At 39.1% G+C, this 14,842-nt stretch overlaps 1 protein-coding gene across 1 annotated transcript in view; it reads left to right on the forward strand.

Annotated features, from left to right (window-relative positions):
• The first annotated feature begins 2,698 nt into the window (after window positions 1–2,698).
• CDH20 (cadherin 20) overlaps window positions 2,699–14,842 on the forward strand; it is a 341,808-nt gene continuing 329,664 nt past the window's right edge. Inside the window, exon 1 of the mRNA XM_080579278.1 lies at window positions 2,699–3,808. The gene's annotated coding sequence lies outside the window, so the exon portion shown is untranslated. The remainder of the gene's footprint in view (window positions 3,809–14,842) is intronic.

Here is a 14,842-nt window from a genome sequence, read left to right on the forward strand (position 1 = left end):
ATTATTTACATATCTCTGTCAGTACTTTTTACGTGGCTGTTTTCATTTGGATAGGCGTTGTTCTGTGCCTCAGAAAAGGATGCAAACTTTTGTACAGTGAAAGAATAATCAGGTTAATCATGGAATCATCATAGAAACCAAGATGGAGCACAAAGCAAGAGTAAAATGGCCTTCTTCTGTGTAAGGAATGGAAGTTCGAGCATACTCACTACCTGGTTAGTGTCAAGCGTAGCTACCACCCAGGTGCAACCTTGTCTAAGTGCATTCAAATTTGAAACAGCTGGCTTGAAGAGAAACTAAAGTTTAATAGCAGCTGCCACTTTGTCTGCTTTCAAGTGTAGGTGTAGAGCTGAGTTTACAAATTTAAAAGCCAGGTTCACCTAGAATAATCTAGGAATCTGCTGTTTTTGCTGTAGATATTTATATGTAATCAAACTTCTTATTTTGCATTCAAGGTTTTCTTAGGACTTGTATATTAAAAAAAAGAAAAGAGCCATGTTACTGTTCATATTCGAAACCTAAACGTTTTTAGAATTGCTAAAGGTTTTTATTTATATCAGGAAAATGTTGAATATAATAGGTAGATATTGTGCAAAATACCTGGTTCCTGATTATTTTGAATTTCAAACTCAAAAGGAGAAGAAAACTATTTCTACTATGCCTACTTGTAATGCTGTGTAGTCTTTTTACTCACCCCAAGTCCCATAGAATGCTACATATCATTTCAGAAAATTAGGACTTACTTTTATAATGCATCTGTTCTTCAAATGAATGGAAATTTTAGTCATTTCACTCAATGACTGGTTTCACAGTATGGCTGCAATATTAATGCCAGGTATTTCATGAAGTACCTGAATAATATAGGCATTTCATGTAAGGACCAGACAGAGCAGTCAAATGGTGTAATAGAATACCTGTTGTGTTGGTCGTTGTGCTGAGTTACTGTAACTCAACCATTTCACAGAACAACAGATTACACATGACAAGATGCATATTTAGCCTTTGTAGTTGCCAGGTAGACCCACCATAGTTCATGTTTGCTCAAGTCCAGGTTGCTGAGTCCTGTACTGGTTTTGTGGTCCCACTCCCAGCTTTGTGACATTTGTGAGAGCATGTGGGGAGAGGGGAGTTGCTCCAGCTGCACCTAGCCCTACCAAATCAAGTGGTGAGATTTCAGTCTAATTAGCTGCCTCATCCAGCTCAGCTGTACAAGTCCAACCACTGGGGAGGGAGTGAGGGGATGTGAACCAGGGGAAGGAGACTGCTGGTGGGGTCAGGCTGCCAGGAATCTGTTTTTTTGGTTTTTTGTTGTTGTTGTTTTTTTCTGCTTCTATCTGAAGAGGAGTTTCACATGTTTCACGTCTGGGAAACAGTGCTTGAACTGTCTGAAACATCCAAGGCTGAGTGGACCTTTATGGCTTGGCCACCTGTTCAGACAAAACAGTGGTCCAGACCTTCTGGGCTCTTGTACAAAAAAAAAAATAAAAAAAATCCAAACCTCTCATCCATGCCTGTTTCCAGCACAAAGTGCTGAATCTGCTCTTGTGACAAGCATATAGTGGAAATAGGACAGAAGAGGGTGCTTGCAAACAAGAAGTGTGGCTTTTCTCTAGTGGCTTAGATGTTTTGTTTGCTCATTTCAGCATGAAATAACAAACAAAAGCCACTTACCACTTTATTATTTTCCTCCATCTCTTAATTATATGAAAACATCAGCACTTTGTTTAGTTTTAATTAGCATAATCCAAGTACAAAGTTCAGCCTGTGCAAGGACACAAGGATATTGATTACCTGTCCTTTCCACCATAGAGCCAAAAATCACTTCTGTGCTGTGTTTATTAATATATGTTCATAGCAATAGCATTGAAATCTATCACTGTGATCAACATTTATTTTCAGGCAGTCAATGGCCATTGACCCATGCAGATAAATTACCGTAGTGAATTTTGCAGTTGCTTGCTCAGACTCTTATATCAATAGTTGACCTAGTGAACGCTTATTCTTTTTTCTTCCCTTTTGCCTTCCAACAGAGTACAAACAATGCACGCAGATGTGAGCAAATACATAATTAAGAAGCAGGTTGCAAATCACTATCCTGTTTTCTGTCTGCAGATACACATGGTACATTTCTTATTTCTACCTGTTGGTGTCAGTAGAACACCCATTTTACTTACCTGAAAGTCAGAGCAGGAACAGTATTTGAAATAGGTGGAAGTCCAGATAAGGAACTTCAGATAACTGTTGGCTACAAGAGATGTCTCTGATTTTGTAGATACTAGTAAAATCTTCCTAAATGATTGTTAGACTATAACCTACACTGCAACACTTTGGTCTTGATTTGAATCCAAACATCCCGATGTTCAGCTTGATAATAGATTTTCTCCGTCCCACTGAAGACCTAGAGACGTCCTCTAATTATGGGGTCTGACTCTGGCCTCTCCCATGGATTTTGAGAGTTCAGAAACAAAATCTTAGTTTGACCCAGCTCTAACTGTTTAAATAACTTCTGTTTGGAAAATCAAAAAGTGTCTTAGATTGACTTCAGGTTTCCTTCTTTATAAAAAAAAAAAAAAAAAAGGACAAGAAATAAATGCATAGCAAAAATGATATGTCAATTTGTTTGTGCTCCTTTTATATTTGATTTGAAAAGGTCACCACTTTTACACAACTTCAAATCTATTTTCTTTCATTGTTTCAGGAAGCAAAGTGGGAGCCTTGGCAGACAGATGGCCTGGTAGTTATTGTAAGGAGCAACATGTAAGTTCAGGGATGCAATTTCAGTGCAAGTCTTGTGCCACTGAACTGGAAAATCTCTGAGATTCAGCTTTAGCTTGTTCACCCTAAAGTTACTATTTGAGGCAGAATGCAAGCTCAATAGATAAGTATTATGTTTATTGTGTCTGATGGGATTATTATTTAATGACATGATTCTATAGAGGGTTTTCTGAGTTATTCACGTGTCTTTCTTCAGTTCTACACAGAATTAGAAGATTAAGGCTAAAAAATTTTTATTTATTTATTTATTTTTTGGTCAGAGCTGTGAGGCAGAATGCAACTACATAGTTTTACTCTTCTTTTCTACACAGTTCGCCTCCAGATATCCCTAATGTCCCCATTCATGTTAGTGTTTTTGTTTTATGATTTTAAAGTTAAGCTTCTGTTTGTCAGGGCCATGAGGGCACTGGTGCTGACCAGCCTCACCTGGGCCCTCCACTCACCCCACCCCTGGGCCCAGGTGCCCCATTTCAGCTCAGCTGGGGACCATTGGCCAGGCCTGAGCTACGCTGCAGTGCCTGTCTCTGGCCCTGCTCCCTGGATGAATCTGGGACTCATGTTGTAGTCCTGTCCCCAGCCCTACGTCCTGCTGTGCCTGAGACTATCAAAAAGATTTTGAAAAGAAAGCCTCTCCAGCATCAGAGAACTTCGTGGGGGAGTCACAAGGCTCTTAACCTTACAACTGGTACTGGTTGCAAGAAGACTGATGAGCAATTTTGGGAACTTGAGGAGGTAGATGGAGGTCATGTACTTGGAGATGTGATGACCGCCCTTTGTGTGGGATCCAGCAGGTGTGTCCCATTATAGAGACCTACAACTGCTCTTTAGATGGAAAAACACTACCAGCCTTACCAGATGGGTGGACACCCTGGATCCCAGGGCCACTCTGTTGGACAGTTCAGAGGAGCCTGTGCATGCTGGGACCTGGAAAAAGACCCCTATGCAGATACATTCAGGGACAGTCCCCTGGCCTGCTTCCTTCTCCACTCAGCATTCAGAGCATCCTCTGGAAGCATCCTATGCTGCAGTCCTGGTAGGTGTGATGGTGTTCTTTAAATGTTTTATGGGAGAAAGGAAGCATGTGTGTGAGGCTACTTACGGAGCTTGGGTAACGGACTCAGAGGAGAGATGATAAGCATCACCTGTCTCCCTTCTGCAAGGGCTGTAGTGCTCTCTGAAGCTATTCCCTTGGCATTCTGAGAGAGGTCTCTTGCATAGTCACTAACCAAGTCAAAAGCTGTTTGTCCCATTCCCACCTTGTACTCAAACACGGTTCACATGCAGTAGGAGAGCTGTCCTCAGCTTTCCTGCCATGATTCTGCTGTGCATCCCTCCTCTGACTGTGGCAGCTTATGGGCTGATGGTGTTGTCATGTTGCCGTGTAAAGCAGAACTGCAGATCTTTTCTCTGCCTCTCACAGTCCCAACTTGGAGTGAGCAGGTGGCAGTGTTTCCTAGACAAAGTGAGCATCAACAGTGTTGTGATGCTAAAGTAGGCTTTCTTTATTCTAAACAAGTAAGAAGTGGTGCGGAGGAGTTGAAATCCTGTTGTATATTAGCTTATACAAAAGGTAGAGAGGAGAGAATATCTGTAAATGAGGACAACTTCTACCTCACCTTTGCTTCAAGCTTAAAAGCTGTATACTCATCAGATACTAACTACTAGGAAACCTTCTTGCTTCTTTCTGTAAAGAAGTAGAGGGGAAAAGCTAGGCAAAAAATCTGAAAGTTGATTGAAGTGTTGATTCAGATAAGCAATTCTGATAGGAAGACAAAGAGTAATGACTTAAAAAAAATTGCAATGTAATTTTGACTACTTAACAAAAACATTATACGATGCTATAGAATCCTACAGATGAAAAATTGTTTTCTTTTTGAAGTTAGTATTTGTCAGCGGGAAGATGAAGTAGGATAATTGTATTTAAACTACCCAAGGTAATGAGAAGTAACAAATTTCCTTACTCTGTTAGCATTTCTTTTTCTACAATCTAAAGCATTTTAGCATCTTCTTTACAAAATCAGTATAAATTGGCACAGTGGTCTTGATAGAAATTGTTGTCCTCTGGGGATATAAACCTCTATGTACTTCATTGTTTTCGTTATCTTTACTCCCATCTCTCTCATCTGCCACAATTCCACAATATTCAGTGTTAGTCAGATATGTCAGAAGTTTCATTTCTTTCCCTTATGAATGAAGATGAACTATCACAATAGTTTTTTATTTGTCATATGAAATCTACAGAAAACATCTTGATCAATGATTTTTGTCGTGTGGTTCATGTGTACTTTACACACCTGTGTAATTCATTTCATGACACACCAATCTGTTAAATCATGAAATGCTATTATTCTTGCTTCTTTGAGTGACTCATATAGTTAAGTAACAGAGCATTTAACAATAAGCATAATGTAGGCTTTTCCCCTTTAGCAAAGTTTGAGCAAAAATTGTCCTTTCTGTGAGTTTTCCTGATAGGAAACACACGTTTGTATAAAATATATGTGAGATGGTCCTGGGCACAGTGTAAGTCAGTTTATTTTATACATCAATCAAATATTTGCAGAAGAAACAGGTCTGCTATTTGCTCAGCCAAGCAGCTAAGGAATCCTAGTAGGATATGAACTGTGATCCTTGCCATGTACTGTGCTGAGAGACTTGGGGGTTCTGGTGGACAAAAAGCTTGAAATGAGCCAGCAATGTGTGGTTGCAGCCCAGAAGGCCAAATGCATCCTGGGCTGCATCAAAAGAGGAGAGGCCAGCAGGTGGAGGGAAGTGATTGTGCCCCTCTGCTCTGCTCTTGTGAGGCCCAAATTGAAGTCCTGCTGCATCCAGGTCTAGCATTCCCAGCACAAGAAGAGTGTGGATCTGTTAAAGCAGGTCCAGAGGAGGGCCACAAAGATGATAATAGGGCTGGAGCACCTCTCCTATGAAGAAAGACTGAGAGAGCTGGGGATGTTCAGCCTGAAGAAGAGAAGGCTCTGGGGTGACCTCATTGCAGCTTTTCAGTACTTAGAAGGGGCTTAAAAAAAGGTGGAGAGCAACTCTTTGCTCAATCAGATATTGACAGGATGAGGGGGAATGGTTTTAAACTAAAAGAGGGAGATTTAGATTAGAGTTTAGGAGGAAATTCTTCACTCAGAGGGTGGTGAGGCACTGGCACAGTCTGCCCAGAGAAGCTGTGGATGCCCCATCCCTGGAGGTGTTCAAGGCCAGGTTGGATGGGGCCCTGGGCAACCTGGGCTGGTGGGTGGCATCCCTGCCCATGGCAGGAGGGTTGGAAACAGATGGTCTTTAAGGTCCTTTTCAACCTGAGCCATTCCATGATACAATTCTACGATCTCAAGAGACCACAAGTGATCAGGACCTCCATTTGTGCTTCATTTGAAAGACTCTCTAGTAGTTGGGTACATCTGTGTGTAAGATTGACTCCAAGTAGGTCTGAAAGGCAGGGTAAAAGAGACCCAATTTAGAAAAGAGAGCATTTCCTACAGGTTCACCATGGTGCCAATTGCTTTTTTCTGTACTCAGTTTTCTTTGGAGATTTCCTGTGAAAGAAATTAGCAGCATTCATTCTCACCGCTAACTTAATGTAATTCAAGATGTTTCCATTGCAAAGAGTATAAAGTACAATTGGGTGTTCTAATCATAGTAAGTACTGTATAATTAGTCTTCCAAATGAATGTTTCCACTCATCAGGATGACTAAATAACTTGTTGAGTAAAATTCTTAATTTACATAACTAAAAGCCAATAACAGATTCATCTCCCTTCATCTGATTATATTCTGGTTTTATATCCACATTTCATTGGCCACCTGCCACTCTAAAGGATAGGAGGTAATTAGAACCAGTGATAGTGCACTATTGTTATACTTTTTACAGCACAGATGCAGTTGGGTGCTATTATCATATCTGATACAATTTTGTGGATAATATCATTATGTCTTCACTGCCCATAAATTTAATTGGAAATGTGAATCAATTGAAAATGCATTTTAATCTCTGCATCATGATACATTTTGCTTAACATAATGGTACTTCAAAGTTTTAACAAAATATGTTCCACTTTGCACAGACAGCAAATCCTCTGTTGCCTCTAACTGTTCTGTATACATGTATACATGCATAGAATTTTTTTCACTGTGGTAAAATCTACTGTACAACATGCAATAGAAAGTATACTGAAGTATGTCTATTAATACAAGTAGTTGATTAAAAAAAAAAAAAGAGGCATGAAATTTACACTGAGCAAAGGAAAGCCACAAGAAGAAACTGGTACTTTAAAAACAAACAAAACAAACACACACACAAGTGTGATTGTTCTTTATAAATAACAACTGTGCCTGTCACAAGGTTGGCATATTGTAGGGAAATGAGTATTGTGTCACTTGGCCAGGTTTGCAAGATGAAATGCCAACACTGGCATTTGCCTCAGGTGTGGCACAAAACCTACAGGAGGATGAGAGGTGTTGATAATAGAACTAACGTGTACAGGAGGAAACTTGAACTAAACCTGCCTGGTTTAGGTCCAGTTAAGTCGAGGAAGCCATCTGGTGGTGAGATTGAGAGGGAGTGATGTGGGCAAGGAAAGGACGTGTGGGGAGAAAAAAAAAATGTACTGCCTGTGGAGAAATTGAGCAGAAGTCATGCTACTATTTTGGAGCAGGAATTAATATCTTAAATATTAGCAGCTACTTGAGGCTCATTAGGAAGCAGTCATTTGAACCGTGGTAAGTTGCTGATGATAACTTGTTCATCTAATGGGTGAAGGTAATTGAAGCAGCTTCTGGAAGGAAAATATGGGTGCAGGGTGGGGAACAACAACAAAATACTAATCTGATCTGAGTGCACTTGACTAGCGAAAGGTGTGTTAATGAACAAAACTTGCACTTTTTGGAAAGACTTTTTGTCAACGTTTCCTGTAGAAGCATATGCTGTGACTAAGCACGATCCGATGCTGATGTAAATAACAAAAGAAATCAGGAAGTTATCATTTTGTCTGAGGTGAAAACATCTGTTTTCAGGAAAAGACCTTTTTTTTTTTGTTGTTGGTTGGTTGGTTGGTTGGTTTTGGGGAGTGAGGGAGCAATTAGTACCTATTTACTTGGCTGTACATGGAAGATGTTGAACAAGGCTGGAGTGGATTTTCCCCATTCCTTTTTTTGCACTAGAGGGAAATTTCACCAATGTAGTTTGTTCACCTGTTGATCTGGTGAACTGCCCTAGATACATACACTCAGCCAAGAAAGTATTCTTTCCCTTTGTTTTGCAGAGGCTTTGTAAATAGTAGAGACTTATAGTACTTGGGTAGATTTATTTATCTGAGCTAAGCAGAGAAAGGTGCACAAAAATATTACTATATGTCCCCTAATTTGCTTCTCCTATTAATCATCTGTCTTTACCCCGAAAATATCTTAGGACTTGACATTATGGCTCAGCACATTGGTAACTCTTTATTTCTTTTTCATTTGCCATCAGCTATATTGTCATTATTCTTTTCTTTTACTTCACAATCTGTCTCAGTTTTATTCTCTTCTTAGATTTATTTTTCCCATTATTATCCCTCTTCTTTTTTCTTGTTCTATATCAAAATCAAAACATGTTGTACCCTCTCATATCAACATTCACTCGCTTAGCATTCTTTAATGGTGCATTCTCTTCTTTTAGACAGCTTAGCTGATATGCTTTGTCTTAGAGAATCCTGGCATAAAGAAATTCTTCTGATCTTTTTCCTTGATTGTAGGTGAAATAGTCTTGTAGTTGTCATTTTTTTTATTTTTTATTTTTACCCTTACCCATATGTTATGGTTGTGTAGTTGCTCTTCCTTCTTTACATTAGTATTTAAATTTTATTCTCTTCCATTTGATCGTCCAGTTGAATGTTTTAGCACTCTTTTCCTTCATCCAGTAATCTTGCATCATCTGCTATTTAGCACTCCAGTTAACTTGCTCCTTATAGATTTATGCCTCCTTATGGCTGCTTTTACTGCTTCTGATGTCTACATGTGGTTCTCTGTACATAGATATTTTTTTTAAGATCAGGTATGCAACATGCTTGATTTGTACCTGCCCCCCTTGCTTTTTCATGTGAATAAAATTTATTTAAAAATAACTAAACACTAGTCCTTTATGTATGTGCCACCACCTGATTTGCTTTATCTGATTTGTGTATGCAGAATAACTGTATCAGTTTATTGTATGAAGTTTTTCCTCTACACCCAAAGGCAGAGTGCAGTCTTCCTACTTCACGTACCTGGATAGTTGAAGATTTTTTTTTCCCTCCTACTGTAAGGGGAAAGTCCAGGTGTGATACAGAGCTCCTATGGTGACTATACCACCAAACTTTCATTCTGACTTCTTAACCATGATAGCCACTGTTTATAATGCCTGACACTTTCAACTGCTGTTGATCTGTCTTTTTGGTTTTTAATGTCACCTCTAGCTCAGTGGGAGTTATGAGAACACTAGCAGAGCTTGCCTTTTTGCTGTTGAGTAAAGAGTTCTGAAAGAAATTATTGACCTAGTCTGATTGTGTCAGTATACTCCAGATTTATAGTATAAGCAATATATATATTTCTCCAACTTACAAAATAATCAGACCTCATGCCTCTTTCCTCTCTTGTGTTTGAGAACCCAGTTTGCAAAACCTCATGTTTTCATGGAAAGGCCAGTAAACTGCTATCATGACATAGAATCATAGAATATCCCGAGTTGGAAGGGACCCTCAAGGATCATCGAGTCCAACTCCTGGCACCGCACAGGTCTACCCAAAAGTTTAGACCATGTGACTAAGTGCACAGTCCAATCTCTTCTTAAATTCAGACAGGCTTGGTGCACTGACTACTTCCCTGGGGAGCCTGTTCCAGTGTGCGACCACCCTCTCGGTGAAGAATCTCTTCCTGATGTCTAGCCTAAACCTCCCCTGCTTCAGCTTGACACCATAAAGACATAGTCTTTATCATCCTAGATTGACCTAATTTAATTTTCTTTATCTATAATGGTTGGCCCATGGTTAAAGTTTTGCTTTAGATCCCTATCAAGATCAGTTAAACTGTCTATATTTCTCAGTGGATTGTCGTGTGAGGACCCAAGGGAAACCCCTGGTAAGAAATGAGCTGGGGGGAGAAAGAAGGCAGCTGCTCCAGGGAAGCACTGGAAGACATGATCGGGGTGACACCTTCTACATTATCTGCTGTTTTTAAGCAAATCTGATGGAAGAACTTTCACTGGCAAGTCTGCTTGTGTGACAAGAGCTGACTTGAAATAGGAGACACGACCCACTTATATCTGATCTTCCTAACGGTTGACTATTATATTATGCATATTCATTTTAGAAAATGACTGCTGCAGACAGTGTTTACAATGATTATGCTCAGTCAAGGAAATACAAGGAAATTGAGAAAAAAAAAAAATTTTTTTTTTGGTGGTAGTGATTGACTATGCTGATGATATGTTGGTCTCCTGTGGATGAGTTTAGATGGTGCAATTCCAACGAGTACCTGAAGGTTGGCCTCTGTATTCTCTAGAGTTGTTCTGCCAAGAATTGTGTCATGCCCTCCTCATTACATTTGGTAAATGCTTTCAAAAGATACTGAACCAGCTTATGCTTTCTGAAGACAAGCAGCAATGTTCTCTGCCGTCTCAAGAGGCAATCTACTGATGCTTTCAACTGTGGTAGGAAATGATTTTGTTTGCAAACCTTTGTGGCACTAATGAGATTACCTAATTATAAAGTCTCTCTTAACATCCTCACAGAGTACTCCTACTTAAAAGAATTTTGCAACCACATATGAACTATGTAAATAAATCTATTTTTTTAACTTCTGTAAATATAATTCAAGGTTAACAACTTATATTTGCCAGCACTGTAAAAGAAAAGGGTCTGACTCTGCCAGTCATTTTTAAGTGGCCTCATGGTGAAATCCTTCTTCCAGTTTTCACTCAGTGCTCAGACCTAATGAAAGCCACCTTTAATGACGTGCTAGTGGTTTTGTAGCAAATCATTTTTACTACATGTCTCTGTGGACTTCTGACCTGTGGTATATCTTGGTTAGAAAAGGCATGAGTCCAAAATGCCTAGGGAACGTGTGTTATTCCACAGCAAGATAATGCTTTCCACAGTTTCAATCCTCTTTATTAAACTACATGTGTGTGTGTATATATATATATATACATACATATATAAATATATATATATAATTGTGATGTTAGCTTTAAATTGAAGAATCTGTGACGTGTAACAGGAGTCTGAGTCATAACTCCTAAAGCCTGATTCTCAGTATAGCATAGAAAATTTTAACATATCCCACAAATGAACTCATGCTGTTGTTTTCAAAGAGCATAGAGGAGGTATGCATAGGTATCCCATTAATTTCCTCACAGTCCAGTGTATCCTGCTGCCATGGAGCTCAACCATTCAAAGAACTCCACTCTGTAGAGCTTGTGCGAAGAGTACAGTTTTTTCATCAGTATACCCTTTTCCTTTGCCACCTCAACATTAAAGCAGTAATTAACTTCTTCGAGTTGTGTTGGTATGTTTCAAAACTACAGATCTCTCTGAAATAAAGTGCATTAGAAGTGGGAAATATATCTGTGTAACCAGTCTAATCTAGAGAAGTTTGGGATATATCTTCACGGCAGAGCTGCATGTCCTATGACCAATTCTAACGGAGAAGAATTAGGAATGGTAGGAGATAGTTAAAGGAAATACAGGACGTAAAATGCAAGTAATAGGCTCCTATGTGCCACATCCCAGAGCAGAGATCAGAAAGAATAAAATATGAGCTGGTGGCTTGGAAGACTGTTGCATCAGAGGTAAACACTGCCGGTTAAAATACAGCAAAATGTAAAACTCCATCAGGCACAGTAGTTAACGCTTGGCAGAGAATTTGAAGGTGAAATGACCACAGCTGATTTTTTTTTTTTCCCCTTGAGGCCTAACTTTAATTCTAGGATTTGGAGATCATGGTTTTATTTTTTCCATTAATAGTGGCACTCTACTACTTGGTTTTGAACAAGGGAGCGATGAGGGGATGCATTGCTTCATGTGAGAGGGCTGTTTGTGTGGTGTTGGTGGGTTGGGGGGGCTACAACAGGAGCAATAGGACTCAACACAATGTTTTCTGTGAGAATTGTGTGCTTAAAATGGTTTATTGATAGTTGAGATTATTTCTCGAGTGCATATCTTTCATCCTTCTGGGGGAGAAATTTGGATTGCAGAAGCTAAATATTGCATGTTGAAAAGGTGGAAGAGCTATAATATTCAGGAGGAATGCTAACACTGTATTGGGATATTTCTGTGATGTAAATAATCTTCTTTAATACAAGTGAAGAGTGTTGGCCTTCCCCCAGCAAAGCACACAAATATGGGTGTTGTTGGTTACTTACCCCATCGCGCACTGAAGAAGCCTAACTGAACTGCCTGACTAACAGCTTGGTTATTTCTGTGCTCCCTGTGTGGTACAAGCAAGCACTGCCTCTTGCTTAACTCAGACAGCAAGACTGCGATTAGCATCTGTGGCAATGAAAAGAAGATTGACTTTTGGTATGCTCAGGGCACATTTATTTTCTGCAGACAAAGAGTAGTTGCTGCTGCTGCTGTGTAGGCTGAGATTGTTTCATAACTGCCTAGAAGGGCCTGAAGACTCAATTTGAATCAAAACTAAATGGTACCTGGGTCTGCAAATCCTTGAGGTGACACTGAAATTTTCAGCTTTGGCACATCTGCATCTCAGCTTTCCTAAAACAACAACAACAACAACAACAACAAAAAACAGACTTGCAGCACTTCATGTTTGACATCAGGACAGAAAGCTTTCCTCCACTAGAATCTGCAGATGTTGAGGTAATGTGGGGCAGCTGTGCCGGCAGAGAAATCATCTCTTGGAGCAACAACTGAGTAAATGCACTGCTTCGGAGCTTCTCTTTATCATCTTGATGTTATTAGCCTTGTGAACAAGGGCTGTGCAAGGAAATTATCCCATGTGAGGTCTGATGGCTCACAAGACAATAGAAAAGCTGTCCTCTGACTGTCAGGACTACTGAGAAAGAAGCAGTTATTGCTCTCATTTCAAGATATTGCTAAGTTTTATGTTAACATTAAATTTTTCCTTTATATAATACTATCTTCACGATATAACAGATGTTAAAACAAGTGCTTATATTTTATTATTAATAGACCAAGAGATAAAACTTCAGGTTTTTAATTCATTTGCGCAACTTACGCATTCACTTTGATTATAGAGACATAATTAAGATGAGTAATTACAAAGCCTGTGTTTCCTAGTAACATATTCATGCAGTAGTAACTATGGTGTTTTACAATATCAAGCTCATATGTAAAGCAAATTATCTATTTAGTTGGAATGATATCACTAGAGCCAATTTAAATTCTCTGAGAAGCATGATTATTCATTAGCTGGCTGCACATTATCTAAAAGCCACTTGAATCTCAGTAAAAAGTTGGAATATTATCCTATCCTAGATACATTTGCTCTCAACAGCTGAATACACAAGTTTAGCTAGTTCAGCTGAGACCATTTTATTTTTGCAATTCCTAATTAACTGGAATTAAATTGCTGCTGACACATCTGTCTTAAGAGTAGAGGTTTCACTGAGCTTCTGACCTGCTGCAAAACCTCTTTCAGAAAGTGGCTCCTTAGGCATGCTAAGGTCTACTTCAGAAATGACAAAAAGGAAAAAGCAGTTTTCAATAGGCAGCTGGGTGAGTTTCCCTGGATCGATTGTTTTATGATGTTGAATTTTAAAATACACTGTTAATAGTATATTAGGTGCTGAACATGCTGGAGAGGTGTCTTCAGGTATTTAAATCAAAATAAATAAAATATTGACTAAGCTGATCTTGGTAGCTCACTGAGTTAAACTGATGCATTATATCCCAGTTTTAAACAATGCATTTGTAGGGATTTATTCCGGCTTAAATCAATGCTTAAAACTCTCCACTCTGAATTGATTTGGTACAAACTTGTGTGCGTAGACAAAATCTGAGAGGTCTGTAACACTCATCTGAAACTTGCAGGAAGATTCTTACCTCTCCTTGAATGCTGTAATTTCCTATGTGACCTTCTAGTATCTTAGTACGCTATGTAGTTTTCACATATGTCAAGGACTGGGGGTGTTGGCAAAGGTGGAACAATAAAACATTGTTTCCATCCATAGAACAATAGAACAGAGAAATGCTATTCTCAGTACTTCTTACTGCTCCAAGCTAGGATCCTGCACACCTGCATGTGCATGTGAGCATGACTTTGGCCTCACAGTTTCAAAACAACTAGAAAAATAGTAGAAGACAGTTTTTTTCTGCTTCAGAGTTTCTGGTTGTGTGTACATATGTGGCTTGTAACAGCTGCAACTTCCTTGTGTATTGAGCGCTCCTTTCCTATTGCCGTACAGTATCTTGCATGCATGTCCTGTATTACTGATCTATTTTGTAATGAATTAAAATTCCTGGTTTACGCATTAGGACCCTTTTTGTATTTTTGTAGACTCTTGTTGATATCGTGAATTTACTGATTTGGATATTAGTATTACTTTTACGTTTCAGTGAGAAACAGTATGTAAGTGATTTGAGGAGAAGGATTAGACTTTAACTTCATGCTATTTATGGCTTTGTCTGGTTTAAAGACATCTACAGTAGTCAAATCTAGATTATTTTTTAAAATGTCAGTGTTGTTATTCTCCATTAATTGAAGTATGTATGCATTGAATTGAAGTCATATGCACTGACCTATTGAATATGGTCCATTTCTGAATTTCAGGTCTGAATCTCAAAATTCAAGGCCATGTAATAAAAGAATTTTTGGATTAGGTTCAGCTCCTGCTCTAGAATATCCTGTAGTAAAGCAAAAAAATGTTGTAACTGAAAGAAGCTTGTGTACAGTAGTAAGCAGAATAGAGAAACCCTTCCATGGTGGTTCAGATTTCTTGGAATAAATAGCACTGGATTTTGGGAGGGCCTGGGGGGGAGCCCCAGGGACAGACAGAGCTGGGCCTGTTTAGCCTGGAAAAGAGAAAACAGAGGGGAGACCTCATCAATGCATGTAAATATCTGAG

This window comes from Anser brachyrhynchus (genome assembly GCF_964034855.1).
Source record: "Anser brachyrhynchus genome assembly, chromosome: 2".
Taxonomy (NCBI): domain Eukaryota; kingdom Metazoa; phylum Chordata; class Aves; order Anseriformes; family Anatidae; genus Anser; species Anser brachyrhynchus.